At 48.7% G+C, this 20,424-nt stretch overlaps 1 protein-coding gene across 5 annotated transcripts in view; it reads right to left on the bottom strand.

Annotated features, from left to right (window-relative positions):
* The window catches only part of DAAM2 (dishevelled associated activator of morphogenesis 2), a 115,828-nt gene that overhangs the window by 72,453 nt on the left and 22,951 nt on the right, over nucleotides 1-20,424 (bottom strand). Inside the window, exon 1 of one of the 5 annotated variants that reach the window (XM_033217056.1) lies at nucleotides 13,450-16,127. The exons of the other annotated variants lie outside the window; for them this stretch is intronic. The gene's annotated coding sequence lies outside the window, so the exon portion shown is untranslated. Of the gene's footprint in view, nucleotides 1-13,449; nucleotides 16,128-20,424 lie in introns of those variants that run through there. 5 annotated transcript variants of the gene reach the window in all.

The following is a 20,424-nucleotide window of genomic DNA, read 5'->3' as shown; positions in this document are numbered from 1 at the left end:
GAAACCCATACCCATTTCTCTGGGGGATGTTGTACATTATTCAAGGCGCTACATCACACGTCACTGAGTGCTAAAGAACCATTACCCCAAGACTCGTTTCTGAGAAGCAGCAAAAGCCTTAGGCATACGACAGGGCCAAGAATCCAGAATTTTTAGATTCTAAACTTGGCTCTGCCACTAACAAGCTGCAAGACTTTGGGAAAGCTGCTTGACTTCTCTAAGCCTTACCTCCTGCATCTGTAGAGACTATGACAGGACCTAACCCCAAGGTAGTGGTGAGGACTGAGTAAGAATTCAGGCATAGCACTGCTTGTCAGATACAGAGGATTTCACAAGGAAAATATTTTAAACATTTCCCAACATATTTGCCTCTGGAAAATGCCAGTGTTTCATTTTTCCTTTTCTTTTTTTCTTGTATAATTCTAATATCAGAGCTAAGCCAGGACCTTGTTTTCCCTGGGAAAAGAAGACTGATAGCTTCCAGAACAAAATGGTGCATAGAGGGAGGAACAGTTGATACGAGGCAATGATGTCTTCTCTAGACAGGACAGGGCAATGGAAAACCTTTATAGTCCGTGTGCAGTGGCTCAAGCCTGTAATCCCAGAACTTTGGGAGGCCGAGACAGGCGGATCACTTGAGGTCAGGAGTTCAAGACCAACCTGGCCAACATGGTGAAACTCTGTCTCTAATAAAAATACAAAAAAAAAATTAGCCAGGTGTGGCTTGTAATCTCAGCTACTTGGGAAGCTGAGGCAGAAGAATCACTTGAACCTGAGAGGCAGAGGTTGTAGTGAGCTGAGATCGCAGCACTGCATTCCAGCCTGGGCGACAGAGCGAGACTCCATCAAGGAGGAGGGAAGGGAAGGAGAAGGAGAAGGAGAAGGAGGAGGAGAAGGAAGAGGAGAAGGAAGAGGAGAGGGAGGAGGAGAGGGAGGAGGAGAGGGAGGAGGAGAGGGAGGAGAAGGAGAAGAGGGAGAAGGAGGAGGGAGGAGAAGGAGGAGGAGGTGGAGGAGAAGGAGGAAGGAGGAGGAGAGGAAGGAGGAGGAGGACGTAGAGGAGAAGGAGGAGGAGAGGGAGGAGAAGGAGGAGGAGAAGGAGGAGGAAGGAGGAGGAGAGGGAGAGGAGAGGGGGAGGAGGAGAGGGAGGAGAGAGAGGAGAAGAAGGAGGAGGTGGAAGAGGAGGAGGAGGTAGAGGAGAAGGAGGAGGAGAGGGAGGAGAAGGGGAGGAGAGGGAGGGGAGAGGGAGGAGGAGGAGGAGGAGGAGGAGAGGAGGAGGAGAGGGAGGAGGAGGGAGGAGGAGGAGAGGGAGGAGGAGAGGGGGAGGAGGAGGAGGAGGAGGAGGAGAGGGGGAGGAGGAGGGGAGGAGGAGGAGGTGGAGGAGGAAGGAGGAGGAGAGGGAGGAGAAGGAGGAAGAAGTGGAAGAGGAGAGGGAGGAGGAGGAGGAGAGGGAGGAGGAGGTGGAGGAGAAGGAGGAGGAGGTGGAGGAGAAGGAAGAGGAGAGGGAGGAGAAGGAGGAGGAGAGGGAGGAGAAGGAGGAGGAGAGGGAGGAGAAGGAGGAGGAGGAGAGGGAGGAGGAGAGGGAGGAGAAGGAGAAGGAGGAGGAGAAGGAGGAGGAGGTCGAGGAGAAGGAGGAGGAGGTCGAGGAGGAGGAAGGAGGAGGTCGAGGAGGAGGAGGAGGAGAGGGAGGAGGAGGAGGAAGGAGGAGAGGGAGGAGGAGAGGAGAGGAGGAGAAGGAGGAGGGAGGAGGAGAGGGAGAGGAGAGGGAGGAGAAGGAGGAGGAGGAAGGAGAAGGAGGAGAGGGAGGAGAGGAGAAGGAGAGGAGGAGGAGGAGGAGGAGGAGAAGGAGAAGAAGAAAGAAAAAGAAGAAGAAAAAGAAAATCTTTCTAGTACTAGGAGGAAAAGAAAGTAAATGCCCAGGATTCCACTTCCTTCCCCACCTCTAGATAAGAGAGGAGTGGGGTGGTTTGCGGTGTCATTAGAAATAACCCAATGACTTGGAGAATTTCAGAATGGGGTGCAGGGTTGGGGAAAGGTCACGCTCCTTGGAGAAATCCTGCCTAAGCCCAGTTCTGAGCAAATATGGCTGGTGACAGCTGAGAAAATTACCTGGGGGCTGCCCTCGGGCCCACCCATTTAGAACCCTCACATCCCAGAGCAGCCACTGGACACTTGGACCCTCCAGGAGTGGGTGGACGTTCTGCTGAGCCAGGGGCCTGAGGAAGCCCTAAGCTTCAGCAGTGGGTGCCAAGTCTACCCTCAGAGGCTCTGGGGACAGGACGAGACCTGGCCCCTTCAATGGAGTTCAGCACAGAGGCCCAAGCAGCAGAGAGCAAGGTACAGCTCCATGGAGAGCTGCAGAAACCCTACAGCCCCCAGGCCCTTCCCTGTCACCATGAAAATACTGGCGCTTCCCCAGGAAGCCAGACCATACAGGGGAGGGGCACTGGGCGCTGCCCTCACAGGAAGTTTGAATTTCAACTTGATGGGACCTTGCTCCAAAGCAACTCATTTAAATCAGAGACTAAAGTACCTTTATTTTTCACACTAAGTTTTTCATTGCAAATTATCCATTATAAGAATCAATTACTTTTTCCTGCACAGCTGAGTGTCATTATTCCTTTTCACCACCCAGTTTAGTAAGTTTTCAATAAATATGAGCTGCTATTATGTCATCATCATCATCACCACCAAGTGGGTTATTCCCAGATAGACAAAAGGAAGGGAAGACGAGGACAAGAGCAAAAAATAGTCCCACTTTTGTTTCAGATCTGAGTCCTCGGAGGGCTCAGGGAGGCTGGCTGGCATAGGAGGAGAGGGGAGATGGGCAGCCTCTAGGACCCCCTCACTGGGGAGTTCATCCTCTCCTTATTCGACACAAACTAGTCAAGCCCCACTTTCATCCAGGTTTAACTGCAACTGACCTGTTGGCCCCCTACCCTTTCCTCACCAAGGGAGCTGCAGAAGAGTGAGCACCAGTGCACCTGCCCCCCTAGTGTACACCAGCACACCTGTTCCCCCAGTGCACCTACTCCCTCAGTACACCTGTCCCTGCAGTGTACCTATCCCCACAGTGTACCTGCCACCCCAGTATGCCTGCCTCCCCAGTGCACCTACTCTGCACTGCACCTGCCCCCCAGTGCACCTGCCCCCTCAGTACACCTGCCTCCCCAGTGCACCTACCCCCCAGTGCTCCTGTCCCCACAGTGCACCTGCCCCCTAGTGCACCTGTCCCTCAGCATGCCTGCCCCCCAGGTCACGGACCTGGACTGTTCAGGTGGGGTCTTACAAGCCTCTTGACCTTCCCACCCATTTATTGTCTTTGTGGCCCTGGCAGTAACACACAGAAGTTAAGAGCCAGAACTCAGGAGTTAGACTTCCTGGGTACAAATCCCAGAGCCGCTTCTCATCTGCTGCGTCATCTTTGGCAAGTTACTTAACCTCCCTGTGCCTCAGTTTCCCCATGTGAAAATGAGAATAATAATAGTAATCTGCCTCAAAGATTGTGGGGATTAATTGTGGGGATTAATTTAGTGAGTCAGGTACAATGATTAGGGTAGCACCAGGCACCTATTCAGCACTAAACGTGAACAACTCACACCCTCTCAATGAGGTCTTTCAAGGGCATCTGAAATAGCAGCCCCACTCCCAGCACCTCCCATCTCCCTTCCCTTCATTTCCATGTAGAATTATCACCATCTGAGAGACTATACATCCCATGTATTTATTATCCCTCCCACAAGAATGTATATTCCATGGGGCATTTTTGTCCTTCATTCATTGCTGTATCCTCAGTGACTAGAATTACTACTTGGTGCATAATAGGCCCTTGTAATAAAGAAGGAATATATGAAACTTACTAACTGTGTAGACTTGGGCAAGTTACATAACTGCCCACATGCCTTAGTTTACTCATCTGAGAAATGGAGATGATGCCCACACCCTCACATTGATGTGAAGATTAAATGAGGCAACATTTGTAAATAGGCCCACTCCAGTCCTTGGTACATGGCTGACCTGAGAGGATCAGTCTCTGCCTGATGGAGGAAGGGCCTGAAATGGTTAATCCCTGACTCTCCTCCCCCATGGAAAGCTGGGCTGGGCTGCAGGGCCACTGGCAGCTATCCAGGTGGAGGCTAAATGTCAGAGGTGTGTGCCTGTAGGGTGGCCCTGGTCCTGATGCAGTCTTGACCCAGGCAGCTGGAGCCCCTCGCCACCCCCTCCTGCTAAGCAATGCTGCCTGGGCCTGGAGCATTTCGGAGTGCAGGAGCTGAGCGGTGGGAACCTCCGCAGGCCTGGGTCCCACGCCACATCCTGGCCTTGGGGGAGGTGGGCCCAAGGCCTGGACTTGCTTCCCAGCTATTCCCAGGCGGCCCGCTCTCCTGCTGGCCCAGCTGCACTGCCTGAGCCGGAGGACTGTAGGGGTAGGTCTGTCTGTCAGCATCGCTTGTCCCCACTCATGACGAAGATGTGGGCCTCAGCACAAGCATAGTCTGGACTCAGAGCCCCACTCTGTCAACCCTGAAGCCCACCTGCCTCCCTCCCTGGCAGGGAGTGTGTGGAATGGCAGTCACAGAGGACTCACCAGAGCCCAGTGACTCCAGCCTGTGGCTTCCCAGATTTCTCCAATTTCTCACAATGCCCCAGCTTCTCAGCAACTTCCCTGAGAGCCATGCCTTTCCATGACTGACCCAGAAAGACACAAAAATAGATAGACACAGGCTTCAGTGTGAATGCTGGAGATAATGTAGCCCAGCATTGTCCCATGGTCATCCACTCCACAACCATCTATGAACCCCACCCTGGGCCAGACACTGTGCACTGTAGGATGTGGTAGTGACTAAAACACAGACCTGATCATCAAAAAGCTCCCAGTCGGAAAGGGGGTACACGTGTGAGCAGGCCAGGGTAGTGGGCAGAAGTATCTCGGTGGAGCTGCACAGGGAATGACGCGAGTATGGCTGAAGGGTCTCTAACTCAGCCTGGGGAAGGAGGGAGCATGAGTCATCTAGCAGGGTGGTACCAAGGTGCTTCTGGCCAGCAACAACTTGTGGGTGAATAGAGGAGCTAATGAATGGAGAAATGATATTCCCCACCAAGGGGCTGGCTCAGAACGGCTCTGGGGAGGGTGCCAGCTGCAGCTCCCATCCTCCCAATCTTCAAACCCTGTTACCAGAAACTAAGCCCTCTGAGGGCAGGGACCAGGTTCAGTCTGCATCCCTAGAATGAGGGCAGGCATATATGGCAGGCACTGAGTACAAATGTCTGAGTGTGCCAATGAATAAACAAACCCCTGAAGGTAAGATCACTACTGACCTGGGGACATGTTGCTTTTTTTCTTATCCCACGGACATTCACATAAATTTCTATTGCCCAATTTCCTCTTGGTCAATGTAAGAACCTTCACAGGCTATAAACTCTCCAACGGGTGCCAAACAAGGTGTCACTCAGCCTCCAACATGGGTATCTTCAGAGGGAACCAACCATGGGGTTCTGCCCATCACCCTGAGTGCTGCCAGCCTCCCCATCGATGGTCACCACCGTCACACTCCTGTGGTACACCCTGGGAAAAGCTGCAAGAATCACACACCACTGAGGACAACAGCCAGAAAGTCGCTGCCAATGTTTGTGGCTCGGTATTTACAGAAAAACAGGATCATCCTGTGCTTGCAACCCACAACCAGTCACAGGCGCATGTGCAGGCCCATCCACACACCCTGTGTGGAACACGCAGCCTGCTCCCCAGGCCCCTGCCGTCAACGAAAGTATACAAGGAAGAGATGCCAATTGGATTTATCTGTTTAAACACCATCCTGTGAAGCTGGTCCCTGGGTAAATTATCCAAACAGTAACCATTCTTGCTTCCTTCTTAAAGAAAAACTGTAGAAAGCATAAATTCTCCTTGCATTTCTGCTATTCATTCATGCAGCCAATATTTAATAAGGACCTACTATGCCTTACCCCCTGCCAGTGGAACTATGCTATGGTTTGCAAGTCTGTGTTCCCTCCAAAATGCATATGTTGAAACTTAATCTTTGTTGTAATAATATGAAGGGTGGGGCTTTTTGGGAAGTGATTATGTCATGATGGCTCCACCTTCATGAACGGATTAATGTCTTATAAAAGGGCGGGAGGCAGAGGCGGGCAGATCATGAGGTCAGGAGATCGAGACCATCCAGGCCAACATGGTGAAACCCCACCTCTACTAAAAACACAAAAATTAGCCGGGTGTGGTAGCACGCACCTATAGTCCCAGCTACTCAGGAGGCTGAGGCAGGAGAATCGCTTGAATCTGGGAGGCAGAGGCTGCAGTGAGCCGAGATTATGCCACTGTACTCCAGCCTGGCGACAGAGCAAGAATCAGTCTAAAAAAAAAAAAGCAGGGGGTGCTGGAGGGAATTAGCTTAAACCCTTTTAGCCCTTCCATTCCTTCTGTCATGTAAGGACACAGCGTTCTTTCCCTCCAGAGGAAGGGAAGGAACACAGACATGCAAACCATAGCATAGTTCCACTGTCAGGGGCTAAAGCATAGCAGGTCCTTATTAAATATTGGCTCCATGAATGAATACCAAAAATGCAAGGAGTACCTATGCTCTTTACAGTTTTTCATTAAAAAGTAACAAAACACCACCTTAGGAGCAGAGGGCAGCCCTCACCAGACACCAACCCTGCTGGCACCTTGATCTTGCACTTCCCAAAGTCCAGAACCATGAGAAATGTTGTTTTGGTTTATAAATTACCCAGTGTGTGGAATATTGGCACAAATGGACTAAAACATACTAGAAATGCAAAACTGAACCAGTCAGAGCTTTGCATTCTGGAAGCTAATAGTCTAGTGACAGTCAGACAGAACAGTGGTTTTCAAACACTGTGCTCAGTGCTTTATCAGGGACAGGCCTGTGGCAGCAGAGGTGAGAGGGAACCCTACCTACCTGAAATTGATGGGGAGGAGGAGGGGTTAGAGAGACTTTACAGGTGTGGTGATTTTTGGACTGAGTCTTGAAGGACAGCTAGGCGTTCCCCAGGTATGAGCCTTCAGGTAGTGGCGAGGGCAAGAGTTAGAAATGTGAGCGACAGGGCAGGCAGAGCTTGGGCAGCTGGTAAGGAGATGCCCTGAGAAGTAGTCCAGGGCTCAGTCATGAAGGGAGTATACCCCTTAAATTCTGAAACTGGGTTTGGGATTTTCCAAATTCCCCTTTGATCCATTAAGAGAATCCATTCTCAGACCGAGGGGGTCAAGGGGTATCATACTTCACACAAAGACAGAGACCCTGAAGAGTAATCCAGGCCTGAGGACCCCAAGGAAAAGAGTCAGGGAGAAGAATCCTCCAGTCACTGTTTCTGAAGCCCAGGTCTCCGTATCCTACCAGGCCCAGGGGCACCTCCATGAGCCCACACACACAGAGCCAAGCCGTGAGTGAGGGCCACCATTCCCTGGGGTGAACAAGCACCATTCCACAAACCCAGACCCAATAATCAGACTCTGAAAAAGTCTACCCCTTTCAACTCCTGGATAGCTGTGCCTTCCCCTCTTGGGATGTCACACTCTCCACCTGTGTGTGTGAATGGACTCAACTCCTCCTTTCTCCTACATGATCTGCAGGAGGCCTCTCAGGCAGCTGCTGGGATGCACAAGATATTGAGAACGAAGGTGACTACCATTTCAAGACCCTTTCGCAGGCAAGAAAGCTGAGGTCCAAGAAGCAGGCTACTTGCCTCAAGACCCACAGCAAACTTATGCCACAGCCATGTCTAGAACCCAATTCTCAAATTCACAGCATAGAACTCTCTCTCCCACCATAGAATAGTCACAGATAAATCCCGCTTTGCTTCCTGGTTTCTCCTGAGTTTCTACTGAACTGGGAACCACAATGACAAAAGTGCAATATAAAAACAAAAATTAAAAATTCCAAAAATCTTAGCCAAGATGCACTCATGAATATTTCCCCTAAGTATTGTGAGCCCTGCTAGGATCCAAGTGACACAGTCTTTCTCTTTAAATATTCCCAAATACTCCAGAAATGAACTCCCAACTTCTCCTGATTTCCTTACCTCAGATTTTCTCTTTGAAGCCTGGAGAGTATTTAGAAACTTCTCTTTAAAAAGGGAAGGTGCTCCTGACAGTCATTCCAAGAGATTTGGATTTGCCAAGCTGAAGTTACAGAAACCTGTGACTATGCATACTAATGATTATTATTTGCCTACCATTAGTATGCTTTTTCACATTTCACATCTGATTTTTTATGTACATTTTTCTTAATTTTTGTGTGCAAACAGTCCTAACATGAAGTGAAAAAAATCATCGACAAAAGGAGAAAAGCAAACAAACCAGCCTGGTGTCCAGGGATTCGAGAATTTCAGGAGGCTCAGGAGGCAAACTGGATATGTTCTCCAGGAAAGGGGAGTTATTGATCGTATCAGCTACACAACCGATTACCTGAGGATTCCACAGGAAATGAAAAAGAGAGAAAGAGAAGGAGTCGAGAGTCCCCCAAAACCCCAAGTGGCTTCTCCCCAGCTTTAAAACACCACAGGGATGCTCACCTTTTAAGAGACTTGCTTTCCTAGAATAGCCCCAGTCCCTCGCTGTGGGCTTGTGCTGTGAATGACAAAGTACTCATGGTAGGGAACCCCCAGAGTTCCAGCAGGTAAGGAGAGGACCCTCAAAAGTAAAATAAAAATAAAAATCTGCTACTAACTGGCAGTTATTTGAACTAGTTATACCAGAGACCAGGAGCAGGCCATACAATCGCTTCTTCCCCAGGGCTCTTCTCCTGAGCTGAACAGATGCCAGTCGTGTTTATCACTTCTCCCCACTATCTTTTAAGGCAGCCGCATCCCAAGCCAGCAGGCAGAAGCTGGACCAAGACACATGTCTGAAGGGGAAGGAGGCCAGGTTCACTGCACCAGGCATGAAATATGCCTTATCTCATATTTGCCAACACACCTGCACCATGGGGACACACAAAATGTGAACATCATCCTCATTTCCCATTAGAAATTAGAGGTTCACAAAGCCCAAATAAAGTGTGCTGGGCCATTTAGCAATGGTAGAGCAGGACTGGGTCTCCCTCCTATTCCATTCTAACCAAGAGGTACCAGGACAACTACATGTAGTGTGCAGGCTGTGAACTGCAAGAGAATCCCACATCCAAGGAGATGTATGAGCCCACCCTGCCTGCAAGGCTTGGCCGCCTGGGAGAAAGTACACTCAATACAGATATCGGGGTGCAGAAAGCCAGTCCCACTTACGTTCCCTCCACTCCTAGAGTCCAATTCCCACCTGCCCAATCACAGCCATGGTGGGAGCAGGGGAAGGGCATATCTTATCCCTGGTGCCACAGAGAGAGTATGTGATCAGGTGAGACGGTGATTGTGTGTGTGAATGCACAGCCAGGCTCAGGAAAGTGCCCAACACACACACACACTGGCAGAGCTGGGCCACTTTACAGGATTATGCTTAACTATGTTTCTTTTAAGAAACAAAGTCCCCCCCCCCCCACCCAACCCCCAACCTTGTTTTTTGTTTTGTTTTGTTTTGAAACATAGTCTCGCTCTGCTGCCCAGGCTGGATTGCAGTGGCAATCTCAGCTCACTGCAACCTCCACCTCCCGGGTTCAAGCAATTCTCCTGCCTCAGCCTCTTGAGTAGCTGAGACTATAGACACCTGCCACCACGCCTGGCTAATTTTTGTATTTTTAGTAGAGACAGAGTTTCCCCATGTTGGCCAGTCTGGTTTCAAACTCCTGACCTCAGGTGATCTTCCCGTCTCGGCCTCCCAAAGTGCTGAGATTACATGCATGAGCCACCGCACCCAGCCTAACAAAGACCCTTCTTAAATTCACACCCAAGCCCTGCATGGCTAAGCAGCCTCTCTGATCAGGCTCCCCCCTGGCGGCTGGCAGGTCAGCTACCTGGGCCCCTCTGAAGCCACCCCAGGTCACCTCTCATCATTCTCCTCCAGGAGCTAGACCGTTGGGATAACCTGGCTCTGGAGAGGAAGACTGGCAAGTCCCAAGAAAGTCTTTTTGTGTCTCCCTGTGCTATTCTCACCCTGCTGGCCTTTCCCCATGCCCTCACCCATGATGAATGCACCCTGGAGGGGGAAAGAGGAACAGAAATTCCGTGCTCTGGACCCTGCCCGGAGCTGGCTTCCCAACCATGCGACTTCTGTGGCACCTGCTCTTGCTGGGAAGGCACCAGTGGGTCCTCTCCAGCTCAAACATCTGCCTCCCTTAGCTCGTCTTGCCTGTAGGAGCTGGCCAGCCTCTCCTGCATGCCATGCTGATGCAAAGTCCTCTGTTCTGAATTGGGAGAACCACCCCTGTCAGGGATGTGGGGTTTGTTTTCTTAATTAACTGAAAATGCTAACATGGGAGCCCGGGAGCTGGCAGGGGCCTGGCCTTCAACGGCTGCTAGAAAAAATTCTTGCTTTGAAATCTGGATCTCTAATGCCCCACATGGGATGTCAAAACAAACAGAGACACTCGATCCTGGAGCATAGGGCCTGGGGCCGGTTCAGGTTACAGGGCCAGAGATGGATTTAGCTACAGGATGCCACAGCAACCAACAGGTGACCAGATCCTGATTTCCCAAAATGGTACAGCTAGACCCCAAGAAGCCCCGTGCTGGGGCACGGGCTCTAGGGGGATGGGGAGAGGTCATTGGGATTTATGCCAGCAATACTTCCTGAGTGCCTACTGCCCAACAGGCATGGAGCTGGGGGCAGGGAAGGCTGCAGAGATAACCAAGTTCTATTGACTCCTGCTCTTGAGGAGATAAAATTAGGAACAAATTGCTAATGTATAGCACAGACGGCCCCCAGAGCTGAAATATTTACTATCAAGGCCTTTGCAGATAATGTTCACTGACTCCTAATGTAGACAGAAAAGGGTAGAGTGGAGTCTGGAGAAAAGACGACCAGAATGACCACCCAGAGCCCAGCTGAGGGACAGTAACCAGAGAGTGGAGATACAATGGAGCATTATTCAAAAGCAGGGATGACAGCAAGACCCAAAACCCCAGTAGGGAGAGGAGGGAAAGGAGATGGAAGAGGATGGAGAAGCAGGGGTCCTGAGTCTCCCGCCTCCAGCCTCCTGGACTGGCAGGACATCTGATCCAGAAAGGATGCTGACTGCCCAGCCCCATCTAAGGGCCAAGGCACCAGGCTAGCACGATACAGCCCTGCATGCCCCCAGGGTGGTGGGGCGCAAGTCGCATGCACAGTTCCCTACACCAGGGATCATGCCATGGCCTTCTCACCTAACAGCTGGGCCTCAAGAGAGGTCAGAAGTTCTGAATGACCAGAAAACATCCCTCTTTGGGAGGAAGTGGCAAAGTGTTCTAGGGAGGCCTCGCACTTCCCCTTCCCAGCACAAGTCGTCCCATCTGCAAAGGCCCAGAAAGGAGCAAGTTTGCTGGAAGTCAGAGACACTATGTCAGAGCAGAGCACCCCAATCCGAACTCCAGGGCCTTCCTTTTTCCTGACTCGCCTGTTCCTCTCTGAGTCTCTGGTCTAGGTCCATCCTGAGCTTGGAGACCAGGAGGTTAGAAGATTCAGAACCCCCAAGCTGCTTTGACCCAACCTAAACCCCTCAGTTTTCTTCATCCCCCAGGAGAGGGGGATGTTGAACCATTTCCTCTTGGGACACCCATACTGCACCTCTCCCTTCCTGCAATGGAATCGGTCGATGTAGCCTTCCTTAATCTTTGGGCCTTTGAAGCACACAATGTAGAGCCCGGTTTGAGAAGCAAGCATTAAAAGTTAAAACCTATCATTTTAGGAAACCACTCGGTGCCCACTTGCACAGAAACACAAACCTGGGGACTAAAATCACATGCCAACAGTAGGTTTTATGGTGGTCATTCAGATGATTCAGAATAAATGCCTCCAATTTTTAGAGTATTATTATTAAAACGAAAACAAAGAAACATTTCTCAAGGAAAAGCACATTCTGAAGCAGAGTCTCAGACCTTAGAGAAAACATTCACATAATGTTCCCAGGGGTCTCTGGGGCCCAGTGTGAAGGGCTCTGGCTAGGGGTGAGGACCCAGGCTATGGAGTTAGGTTGCCCTGGACCCCTCCCTGTCCCAGCTGTGTCCTGACTGCCCTCTACAATGGCTGCCACACAGTAGACCAGCAATTCAACTTTGTTGAACACCCGAATGAATGAATGGTTAGATGAATTAAGAGGCTCATCCTGGCTCTGCCATTTACCAGCCCTGCATCTTTAAGGAAAGGTCCTTAATCTATGAGCCTTAGTTTCTTCATCTGTGAAATCTACAAAATTAGTCACGAGTCAATAAACTACTGCAAGAATTAAATGAGATGCAAAGCCTTTAGCAGAGTGATTGGTGCATTTAAGGTACAGAATAAATGGTAACTATTATTGTCACTTTTCAAAAATGGCTTTAATCTCACATATAAAATATCTTTCCAGCTGTGTACACCTTCCCTATACCATCATGCCATATTATATTTTGGTAAATTCCCAGCACAAAGCCTGGCACAAGTAGGAACACAGAAAACATCTGTTGAAGCATAATTTAATAGAAAGCGTCTCTGATCTGGAAACCCTGGCCTCGGGTGAGTGCCAGGGGCTGAGGTTTCTGGCATCTCCTGCCTCCTCCATGGGAGGCCACCTCTTTGTCGCAGACCTCAGCCCTCCAAACTGTACCTGAGCATTCAAGGCCAGGAAGCTCACCTGTGTCCATGCCACAGGAAATGGGGCAAGGGGGCATTTGCTCTGCAGAGGTTGGGGGTGCTGGCTGAGCCCATCCCCCTGCTGCAGACTTCTCTTCCCATTCCTTCTCACTCCAGCTCTGGGGAGCGTGGGCCTCCCCCGAGGCAGCGTTCCCAGGCTTCAGCAGTAACAGGCTCTCCATTCTTCCCTGCCCTTGGCAGACCTGCCTCCTCCCACTACGACACTGTCTGCTGCTGCTCATGGGCAACTGCCTCAATCCAAGGAGACAACGCAGACCTCTTGGGGCCCAGGCCTGGTCTGTCCCCTGACCCTATAGGAAGAAGAGGAATTGGTCTGAGTCTCCTGCTGAGATGGACTCACAGGGTCACTCATTTTACCTCAGGCTGCAAATGTCATTGGTCTCTGGCATCTTCACAAACAGCACTCACTGACCACACTTCGTTTTTCCCAAATGAGGGAGAAATCTGACATCTGCCCCTCCCGGATCTTCACTCCTTGGGCCAAGCTCCAGCTACGTTCAGATGTCAGCCCCCACCTCCCTGCCTGAAGGATGACAACCACCAGGAGAAGGGGGGCCTATCTCCAAGTTCAAGACTCGCTACCCACTGGGGATCCCAGCCCCCACCTGTGTCTCCTCCTTCTCACATTTGCCCATCAGATACTATTGGCAAGAGTCACCAGAACTCAACCCAAAATCAGAAATCCGCAATCCAAGGAAGAGGATGTAACGCGGCTTTCTCTCACTTACCAAGTTTACCCAGCTATTTTCCAACTTTCTTTTTAGGGATCCTGAGCTCAGTCCTCAAGAATTACCTTCTGATGTCCCAGAGCTGGGCGCTGGGAGCCCAGGTCCACAGCAGGGAGCTGCAGACAGGGAGTCCTTCTGTGGGCATGGATTCCTAGGGTGGGGTGTGCTTGATTTGAAGCAGTGCCTCCTCCTCTGGAGGCTTCAGTACTAAAATCTAGTCCAGGAGGGTCCCAGCCACAGCCCAGCAAGGCATCCAGCAAGGGAGGCAGGGCCACTGTCAGGAGCAACATGTGTGGCTGTTTTTCTTAAAGGGACAGCCTGCCCCAAGAGCCCAAGGGGAGTGGAAATGCTAGAAAGGAAGGAGCAAGGGAGGATGAGCCAGCATCCTCTAGGGAAAAACTCTGAACACACACCAGTCCGTGACCGGCACTAGCCTCCACAAGCTTCTCCATTTTCCTGATGTGGAACATGGAGGCAGAAAGACCCTTCCCCAGGGGAAGCTGTCCTCCTGTAGTTCCAACTCCAGGGCTGAACTCACCCAGAGGGTGTTGCAATAACCCATAAGAAATATTAATTATTTACTATGTACACAGCACTTTCCTAAGTGCTTTGCATGAAGAAACCGATTTAGTCCCCATAGGAACTTCCGGAGGTAGGTATTGTGATTATCATTCCCATTTTACGGATGAGGAAACTGAGGCCTGGAGCTAGTAAATTGCCAAGGTCTTACAGGTAATACATGAAAAAGTTAGGATTTCAACAAAACTGATTCTACTGGAGCTCAACCACTCATCTTCTACCAACCTTGTCTGGAGGGTAAATTTTTTTTTTCATCTTTATAGTTTTTTGTATTTTCCACATTCTAAAATAAGCATTATTCTGTATAAAGAGAAAAAAAATACAGATTCCACTTTCTCTCTCTCACTCCAGTATTTCAACCAAGACGAGACTAGAGCAAGAAGATAAATGTATTCTACATGAAAGCTCTAAGAGGAAGGAGAGTAGCAAAATTAACAGGACAGTGCAGCAACACTATGATTAAATCTATTTGAGTTAAGTTTTGCCTATTATAGATCCACAGGCAGGTTTTAAATAAAATTAAAGCAATCACTTTTTCTTTCAGCCAGAATTGAAATAAAAAGTTTTTTAAAACCCGGTAATTGAAAAATTCAGTGAAGTCCAGGCTCCTCATACATTATCCAAGACCTTTCCTAATTTGATCACCATCTCCCTCCGCAGCTTCCCCCACATGGTGCTACCCACCCCACCCAGCCACCAGGCCCGATTACCAGAGGTTTTCATAAGCCTCTCCAGCATGCTGCCACTCGCTCAAGCTAGGATGCCCATTCCCTCTGCCTGTGCGGTCTTTGCCATCTTTCCAGACCAGGTGAAACTGTCAGTGCTGCTATGGAGGCTTCCACCCCCATAAGCAGAGTGTTGAAAGTTAAAAACTCCCTCCTCTGCACTCCCACAAGCTTTGCCCATTGCTATGGACTGAATGTGTCCTCTCAAAATTCCTAGGTTGAGGCAGAATTCCCTATCTGATGCTATGTGTAGGCGGGACCTTTGGGAGATGATTAGGTCATGAGGGTGGAGCTCCCCTGAACAGGATTCATGCCCTTATAAAAGAGACCCCAGAGAGCTGTCTCACCCCATCTGCCATGTGAGGACACAGTGAGAAAGCTGAACCACCAGACATCAAATCTGCCAGTGCCTGGATCTTGACTTTCCAGCCTCCAGAACTGTGAGACATAAGTGTTTGCTGTGTGAGTCACCCAATCTATGGTATTTTGTTAGAGCAGCTTGAACTAAGACATCAAACAAAGTCTGTTGTTAGAGGTGGCATCACATTGTATGCTAATTAACTGAGCATCTTTTTTTCACTTTTCTGTCCCCAGCACCTAGCACTAAAATTGTGTGGAGTCAGGCAGCACATGATCGTAATTCTGTTTGAGAGTGTGTCTGGTTCTGCCGGCCCTTCCTCATGAGTTACCTCATTTGAACTTCACAACAATGAACGGGCATTAGATGTGTCAAATGTTAGTCCTGGAGGAGGTAAGTAGCATTTGAGGTCCTTGTAACTCTGCCGTTTGAAGACTAGGTTTGCCCAGATGGACTTGAAGGACTAGCCAGGCTCCCCAAGCCCATTTTCAGCTGGGCCAGACTCTACCCCCCGTACCTGCCTTTCCACAGGCCTCCCCGTGCTCCAACATAACATCCTTTTGTCCTCAGCTTCCTCCAGCCAAGCTGAGCACCAGTGGGCACAGAGATGATGATGATGCTCACCAGCTGGGGTGTAGGCCGCATTCTCTGTGAGCTAGTGCATGCAAAATGGCCAGATCACTGATGAGGGGCCACATTTTCAAACAAGAACCCAGAACAATTCTGCCAGTTTTATGGAGGAAAACCCTGTTCCACATCCCCGGGGCTGTACCTCCTGGCACTGGCATCACTGAGAGAGGGTGTGGAACAAAGGCACACAGAATGTCAGAGCCAGAAGGAACCTTAGAAATCGCATTGCCCAACCCCACTCTAGACAGGGAAATGAGGGCCCAAACCCGGGAGGGACTTGTCAGAAACACAGTGACTCAGTAGCAGAAGACACAGAGCGACAGCTGGCTCCTGAGCCCTTTTGGATGATTCCTATCCAAGCAAGAAAAAGGAAACTAAAGAGTTTATACTAAAAGGATGTCACAAAGGCTAAATTAATTGCAAGGCATTCTTCAATTACACAGCACACAAATGGGCTTTAAATGCAACATCACACACAGAAAACATGTTATAAAGAAAACAATACAGAAGTATAACAGAAGATGTTCAGTAACAGTGTTCAAATTTAATCACCCTGGAGGCCAAGTCACGCTACAATCCATGTTCTTCCATGAGCTCCCCCTACGAATGAATTGAGCAGGTAGAGCTAAATCTAACACTATTTCTGCATTGTGTTAGTAGAATGCATTAACGTGAAAATACCACAGATTAATACTTTCTTTCATCCTCAGATAAAATAATTTATAGTTGTGCCAGTTGTTGGTGTTTAGTCAAATACTGTTGGTCCCCACCCCCAGTTGCACACAGTGGATTGTACTTCCTGGGTACTTGTGTTGGGTGAGGCCATGTGACTAATTTTGGTGCACTCGCTGAAAATAGAAGGTGAGTGTCATAAGGGTTAATTCTGTATGTCAATTTGGCCATGGGACCAGGTATTTGGTCAAACACCAGTATAAAGGTTGCTGTGGGGTTTTTTTGTTGTTGTTTTTTTGTTTTGTTTTTTTTTGGAGACAGAGTTTCACTTTGTCACCCAGGCTGGAATGCAGTGGCATGATCTCAGCTCACTGCAGCCTCCGCCTCCCAGGTTCAAGTGATTCTCCTGCCTCAGCCTCCCAAATAGCTTGGGACTACAGGCATGTGCCACCATGCCTGGCTAATTTTTGTATTTTTAGTAGAGATAGGGTTTTACCATGTTGTCCAGGCTGGTCTCAAACTCCTGACCTCAGGTGATCCACCCACTCTGACCTCCCAAATTACTAGGATTACAGGTGTGAGCCACCATGCCCAGCCAGATTTTTTGTTTTCTTTTTTTTACATGACATGAACACTTAAATCAGTAGACTCTGAGTAAAGCAGATTACCCTCTATAATGTGGGTAGGCCTCATTCAATCAGTTGGAGGCCTTCAGAGAAAATGACCGAGGTCCCCCAGTGAAGGGAACTCTATCCCCAGACTGCCTTCAGTCTTGAGCTGCAACATCAGCTCTTTCCTGGATCTCCAGGATGCTGGCATGCCCTGCAGATTTTGGACTTACCAGTCCCACAATCATGGGAGCCCATTCCTTAAAACAAATCCAGATATATGTAGAGAGAGGTCCTATTGGTTCTGTTTCACTATAGAAGCCTGACAAAAACAAGCATCATTAGTGGTCTAGAGCTTTTAATTGTGAGGACCAGACTCCCTTTTCCTTTAGCACAGCAATTGTCAACATTGAAGACAAGGCCTGTTCTGCCAGCCTCAGTTCCTAAGGGACCATAACAAGCAGAGCCACTCTGTTGACCCACTACAGACAGATAGCATGAGTAAGAAATAAACCTGTGTTGTTTTAAGTCACTGAAATTTGGAGTTGGTGTGCTATTAAGCCTAATCTTATACTGACTGAAGCGCTCATTGTTTATCTTAGATTTAAGACATTAGGGGGCTAGGAGAGAAACCCAGAAAAGTAATAGAACCATAAAAGGATTTTGATCCTGGCCTCCCAGAAAGACTCCCGGACACACAGCCCTTCCTCCAGCTGCACAGCTTCCCTGTTGTCTATCTTGGGATCCTGGAAGTCTTAACCCAGAATCCAACCACAGTTGTGTAAGTGCCTCAGAGGTACGATCTCACTGCTGAAACTTCTCCAGAAAATGTTCAGAGCTCAGCTGAAGAATCTGACCTGGGCCTAGGATGGGAAGCCCTCCAAAGAACAAAAGTTTCCACTACGGCAACAAGAATGTTAAACATGATTCTAAAAAAGTTCTCAGTAAGAGAAATGTGATGATGAATATTTATAAGCCAAAAACCAAAGGCCATTCCCTAGTTCCTATGAGGTTTCCCACCACATGGGGAGCATCAACAGGACTAGAGATGGTACTGGAAACAGACATGGATGTCCTTGGCTCTATTACAGATGGGTTAAGTGTGAAGCCTTTGAGAAAATGCAGTCACAAAGTGTTGATGATTCTCCCTGGAAATCAAGAGGGACCCAGAGGCTGCTGGGACTCCTCCATACCTTTCTTCTCAATGAATAAATTCAGGCCCCTGAACTTAAATAGTCTACAAAGTGTGGGGTAGAATAAAATATAATGGACTTGAACTATTACAGGAACTACTTAGCTTAGACCAGCAGCTCTCAAAACTGGAGGTGGCTCCCCATCACACCCCTTACCCCTAGAGACATTTGGCAATGTCTGGAGATGTTTTGTGGTTCTCATAACTAGTAAATGTTACTGGGATCTACTGGGTAGAGGCTAAGGGTGCTAATAAGCCTCCTATAATACAAAGGATAGCCCACCCCAACCAAGAATTATGTGGGCTAGTATCAAGGTTGAGAACCTGTGGCTGTCATCGAATCCCTCGTTATGAGGGTGTGAAGGTTTAGAACAAGAGCAGAGGAACATTTATAGAGCATCATGCCCCATTGCAGAAAAATACATTGTTGTCAAACTGTGGGACCTCAGACCAGCAGTATCAGCATTACCTGTGAACATGGTAGAAATGCGCAGCCTTGGGCTCTGCCCCAGACTCCTGGATCAAATTCTTTCTCAAGTATTTATTGAAAAAAATACAACGTGTGATTCATATACCTATGGAGAAAAACCAAAACTGACTGTCACTAAAGCATCCTGAGAGGTAGCACAGTTCATGTCAGTAGGAAAAATGAATCTTCATTACTACTCTCTTTTTCTATGAGGGAAGAATCCAGCATGAGAATCAGGGTAGAAGGTCCGTTCTTTAGAAGTTGTCTTTGGATTAGCAAAGTGAACTGAGGAGTGGGGCTGGAGAATAAAGATAGCTGAATTACTCAAAAAAATAAAGAAGGGGACCTGTTTGAGTGAGTTGCTGGTGAGCACCAAGGCAGAGAGGAGGAAGAAGACCAAATGACATAACCTTTGGCCAAGCAATCTCTTTTAGAATAAGGTTATCCAGTATTCAATTCTAAATTGTTGTAATACAAATACCCTTGGCCTCCCCAGACCTCCTTAAAGTTCACCACATTCACGAAGCCTTGTGTCAATGGGGTGTGTGTGTGTGTGTGTGTGTGTGTGTGTGTAAACCAGGGGTATGGGAGTAATTTCACATCTGGGTCAACACAGTGCAGAAGAGTTCATGGTTTGCATGAAACCAATGAGAGTTAATGTTTCCTGTGGGCTTGCTATGTGCAAGGCACTGTTTAAGTATTTAATACTTAACAGACACAGCCTCATTGAATGCTCACAGCTGCCTTGTGGGAAATAACATTGTGATTTCATATTAGGGATAAGAGGTCTGCAGCAGAGGGAATTTATGCCACTCACTCAAGGACACCCATACAATGAGTGAGCCTTAGAGGCAGAATTGAAATCTCAGCAGTCTGGCTCCAGAGTTCATGTTGTTAATTTCTGGGCCACCATGCTTGTCACCTAGGGGTAGTTAATAATCTTAACGAATTCAATGGAAATAGGAACTCAGAGCCAGAGGTGAAAAATATAAGCCACCACCACTTATTTTGGAATCTCTAGACCAGCATTTCCCAGGCTTCAGTGTGCACCATGATCACCATGCGAGCTTGATAAGACACAAACCTCTGGGCTGCACCCCTAGAGCTTGATCCAGGAGCCTTAGGCAGAGCCCAGGGATGTACATGTCCAATGAGTTCACAGGTGATGCTGACACTGTTGGTCTAAGGTCCCACAACTTGAGAACCACTGCCCTACATTTGTGGCAGTGAGATTCAGCTAATTTATTCTGAATCTCAAAGACAGGGCTCCTGGGGGGACATCTGGTCACAATATCAATGACTGAGTGGCTCTGAATTGAATCCGGCTAATGCTGAAGAGAATGGAAGAGGAGATGGATGAGTATCCAGTGGAATTCAACCTGGAAAACTTCCTGGAGGAAGAGCCACATGGTGAGAATAGATGCTGAAGTTACTTTTCTCAAATCTCCTTGATACACACTCCATATAGCAGAGCTCAGGCATTTGAGTTCCCTCCTTGACCTCCCCTCCCTAGAACTGCTGGGAGGGTACCCTTTGTTCTTTGGTGAGTCAATCCAGAAAGGCTTAGCAAGAAGTGAGGAATCAGGAGACATTCTCTTCCATGGAACTAGAAGCTGCCTAGGACAGTGGTTAGGAGAAAGATGAACACGTCTCAATCGCAGCTCTACTGCTGTGTCACATGGATTTTACTTCAGGTCCTTAGCTATTCTAAACCTTAGTTTCCAAATCTGTAAAATGGAGGA

This window comes from Trachypithecus francoisi, unplaced genomic scaffold, assembly GCF_009764315.1.
Source record: "Trachypithecus francoisi isolate TF-2019V2 unplaced genomic scaffold, Tfra_2.0 Lachesis_group10, whole genome shotgun sequence".
NCBI lineage: Eukaryota > Metazoa > Chordata > Mammalia > Primates > Cercopithecidae > Trachypithecus > Trachypithecus francoisi.
Note: the sequence above shows the minus strand (reverse complement) of the source record. Positions and strands in the feature narration are given on the sequence as shown.